This window comes from Solenopsis invicta, chromosome 6 (genome assembly GCF_016802725.1).
Source record: "Solenopsis invicta isolate M01_SB chromosome 6, UNIL_Sinv_3.0, whole genome shotgun sequence".
Lineage (NCBI taxonomy): Eukaryota > Metazoa > Arthropoda > Insecta > Hymenoptera > Formicidae > Solenopsis > Solenopsis invicta.
In genome coordinates, this window is record NC_052669.1 from 11,357,787 (window position 1) to 11,362,101 (window position 4,315).

The 4,315-nt window shown below is 38.4% G+C and overlaps 1 pseudogene; it reads right to left on the bottom strand.

Annotated features, from left to right (window-relative positions):
* Nucleotides 1–994: 994 nt before the first annotated feature.
* On the bottom strand, nt 995–2,946 carry LOC113004790 (annotated as a pseudogene).
* Between the last annotated feature and the right edge of the window lie 1,369 nt (nt 2,947–4,315).

The following is a 4,315-nucleotide window of genomic DNA, read 5'->3' on the forward strand; positions in this document are numbered from 1 at the left end:
GGTATTGTTCATTAGACCTGCGAAGTTGATGTGGATTCTGCTCCACGGCCCTGGCGGCATTGGCCATGATGCCAATGGGACTCTAGTTAGAATTTTAGCAACTTCAGCGCAATGTTCACATTCAGGAACAAATCGTTGTATCTCGTGATCGATGTTTAGTCAGTAAACGAAACTTCGCGCGATTAATTTCATGCGCTCCATTCCTGGGTGTGCTTTGTGAAGTCATTCCAGTACTCGTGTTCTGAATTGTTTTGGAATGATTAGGCGGTTGTTCCAGATTAGACATCCGTCGATTATTGATAATGCTTCTCTTCGTTTGTAATACTCAGAGAACTCACGACTGGTTTCGTTGAAATTTTCCTACCATCCTTCACGAATGCTTTTCATGACTGACTTCAGAGTTTTATTTTTTGCTTTAACGTGCTTTACCATTTTGAATGTGAGTGGCAAAGTATCTAATGTCTGATGCAAGATTTGTTTGATTGATGAGTCCAGTTTTATTGTAGCGATGATGCTGTTTTCATCTATAGTACTTTGGCCTGTCAGTCTGGACAATACGTCAGCGTGCCCAAATTCCGTTGTTTTGACATACTCAATGTTGAAGTCATAAGCTTTAAGTGTTAAAGCCCAGCGTTGAAGTCTGTTAGCTGTGTTGACTGGTATGCCCTTGCGTGAACCAAAAATGGCTAAAAGAGGTTTATGATCTGTTTGCAAAGTAAATTTTTGCCCGAAGATCATCCGGTGGAATTTTGTGACTGCAAAAATCAAAGCGAGACCCTCTTTCTTACTATTAGCTGTATGATTTCTCGGTTGTGGTTAGTGTGCGTGATGCATGATACACGGGTTTGATTACTTCATTAGAAAAGCGATGTAGAATACATGCTCCTATGCCCGTGTTTGAAGCGTCACCTGCCACGATTATTTTCTGACTTGGATCACAATGTGTTAGCATGAGATCTGACTGAAGAATGTTTTTGAACTTGTCAAATGACTGTTAACATTCTCTGGACCAGTTCCATTTAGAATTTGTCTTCAGAAGCTCATCCAGTGGTTTTCGCCACTTGTGCATGTCCTTGATAAATTTACCATAGTAATTTACCGCACCGAGATACGAGCAAAGTGTAGGTGTATCATGTGGAATCGACATGTTTGCGATTGCTTTTGTTCTTTCTGGATCTGGACAAATTCTTTGTTCATCGATGATTTGACCCAGATATTTGATCTGTTTTATATAAAATTGGCATTTCTGTGGTTTGAGACGAAATCCGTATTCTCGAACTCGCTGCAGAAGATTTCGCAAATTTTGATCGTGTTCTTCTTCATTTTCACCAGTTACCACAATATCATCGATGTATGCTGCGGTGCTTGACAATCCTGCAGTCATGGCATTCATAATCTGTTGAAAATTAGCAGGGGCTGTTTTTATTCTAAATGATAATCAATTGTACACAAATAAGCCTTGATGTGTATTAATCGTTAAATACTGCCTTGAATCCTTCTCGCCTTCAATCTGCAGAAAAGCGTCTGAAAAATCGATTTTGCTAAATATCTTTTTGTTTGGCAATTTTGCAAAGATATTCTCTGGCGTCGGCAATGGATATTGATACGGTTCCAATGCTTGATTGAGTCCTGTTGAGAAATCACTGCATATGCGAATATCGCCGTTTGATTTTCGTGTCACTACGATGGGTGCTGCCCAGTCTGAATACTCGACTGGTGATATGATACCCAATTTTTGAAGGCGGTCCAGTTCCTGATCAACCGTCGGAACTGCGGCATATGCGACTGGACGCTTTGCTCTAAATGCTGGCTTGGCTTCTGGTTTGAGATGCAGATTGATTTTTGTCTTGGTGCAATGACCCACAATCACTGAATACATCAGAAAATTCTGATTGAATTTCCTTGATTCTGTTGTAAGATTTTATGGTTGTACACACTGCGTTGATAGGTACTTCTCCAAGGCCAAGCTTGTTGAACCAATCTGTACTTAGAACATTCAGACTTTGAACATGTGTGATGAAAACCTTACCTGAATTAATGTGATTTTTGCATTGAATGGTGCAACTAAATTCGCTTAATAACTGTAACGGATTCCCGTTTGCTGTGCGAGCGTTTTGTGTTGTAGGTAGGTATGCTGGTTGATGCAGTTTTCTCCATGTAGACTCGGATATGATTGTAATGTCTGATGCAGTATCTAGCTGTAATTTGATTGGAATCTCGTTGATTTTACCATTACGTGCTTTCTACGATTTCCGCTAGTAATCTGCTTGACTTGAGATGACTGGCTTTCCTTTGTAGGTTTAGGAGTCTTGCAGTAACCTTTTTTGTGTCTTTGTTGACCACATTGTTTGCATTTATGAGTTTTGAATCCACAGTTACGTGAGTAATGCATAGCGCCACAAAATCAACATGGTGTTTTTGGTTTCTTAGATGGGTCAGCATCGTTGGTTTTATTTTGTGACTTTTTGGAATGAGTTTGTTGAATTCGCTGCTGTTGTTTCCCCTTTTTGTGTGAGACTGCGCAGACTGACATGGAATTTTGCGTACTTGAAGTGCTTACCATAGCAATGTCCTGTTTGAGATTTACAAGACGTTGTATTTCCGTAATTAAATCATGCAGCGTGATATTTTGTTTGTCAGGACGCTCCAGTAGTGAAAGAAGTTTTGTTCGGATTTCCGTTTCTGTATTTAGTCCACTTACGAACATGAGACATTTGAATTGATCGGCTGTGATTTTGGCGCCTTCACATTGCTTGTTTACACGGGCTGCGTATGCTCTGAAATCCTCATTAGATTGTTTAGACAAAGTTATGCAGTGTTGCCTGGCGGAAGTTGCCTTGCCATATGCTTGAAAAATTGTTGTAACTGCAAAAACTGTTGCTGAAGCAATGTGGATTGCTCTTGCTGTGACTTGATGAATTGTTCTAGCAGTTTTGAGACATCCATTGTTAACCTTTTAGGTTAGGTTAATTTCGTGTTGATTAAGAATTCAAAGTTATCTCCAAATCCTCGTCGCCAAATTGTTACGTTCTCATGTACGAGGGATAACCAAGTGAATGGAATCAAATGAGATACTCTTACTTGAGAAATACACTCTGAAATATATTCTGAAGTATATTTTACAACATGCTTGCTTGTCTGTTGCTAATTGTCTGTCTTTACTTTTTGTTGTGCGTCGCGTCATTGTCGTTAGATGCGTGCGTGTCGCGGCGTCAACAGATATGAATATTCATGTTTCTCAACAATACTCTGATGCACACAGCACCACGGGACCGCATGCCTTTTCTAGACATCTTAAAGTCAACATTTGTAGTCTACAGACGTCTATGCACAGTCGATTTGCAGTCAACTCTAAAAACCTGACATGGATGAGTCGATTTACAGTCGACATATAGACGGTTGTGCTGTTAGAGAATGTAGAGATTCAGCGGAAAATTTAGTAAGTCGTCGCCCGACCTTAGTTTGCTAAATGCGTATGAATAATTATGGATGAGTTTAATTAATATAATAAAGAGAGATATTTTGACCGTTGCTGTATCCATACAAATTGAACAAGAATGCCTTTTACGGTCGCAGTTAGGTCTTCGTGCTTGTATTGTTTGTGTGATTTTATATACTTTCCTTAAGTTTAATGAACTGCGCACCGAATTAATTTTTAATCATAACACAATTTTAAATTGAACAAGATTAAGTAATGTCACGTATTATTAAATATTAACTCTTTTCTCCTCTGAAAAAACTGTAAAGAAATTATTGCGAAAAATATCACCTCAGCCAGGATTTGAACTTGGGATCTCCCGAATCTCCGGATGTCTTAGCCAACCCGATTACTGAGGCTGTGATGATATTTCTCCCCATAATCAGCATTTCTCGCAATTTTCAGGGGGGAAAAGTGTTAATATTTGATAATACGTGATATTACTTAGTTCAATTTAGAATTGTGTTATGACTGAAAATTAATTCAGCGCGCAGTTCATTGAACTTGAAGAAAGTATATAAAATCACACAAACAATACAAGCACGAAGATCTAACTGTAGAAGGCATTCTTGTTCAATTTGTATTAAATTAATATTATACGTTAATATTCTGCTTTAGCTCTCTATGGCCATTACTTTATTAAAAAATTATGATATTGTAGTGTTTTTGGAACATTACTGGCATATGCCATGAGATATTGCAGGCATATTATTAATTTATGTTTCTGCATTGTCTCCGTAATATTGCCTTGCAATCTGCAACATTGCAACATTGCTGCAATTTTGCTGCAATTTGCTGTATGGGATAATATTTTGTTTCATGTTGAAAAGTACATGC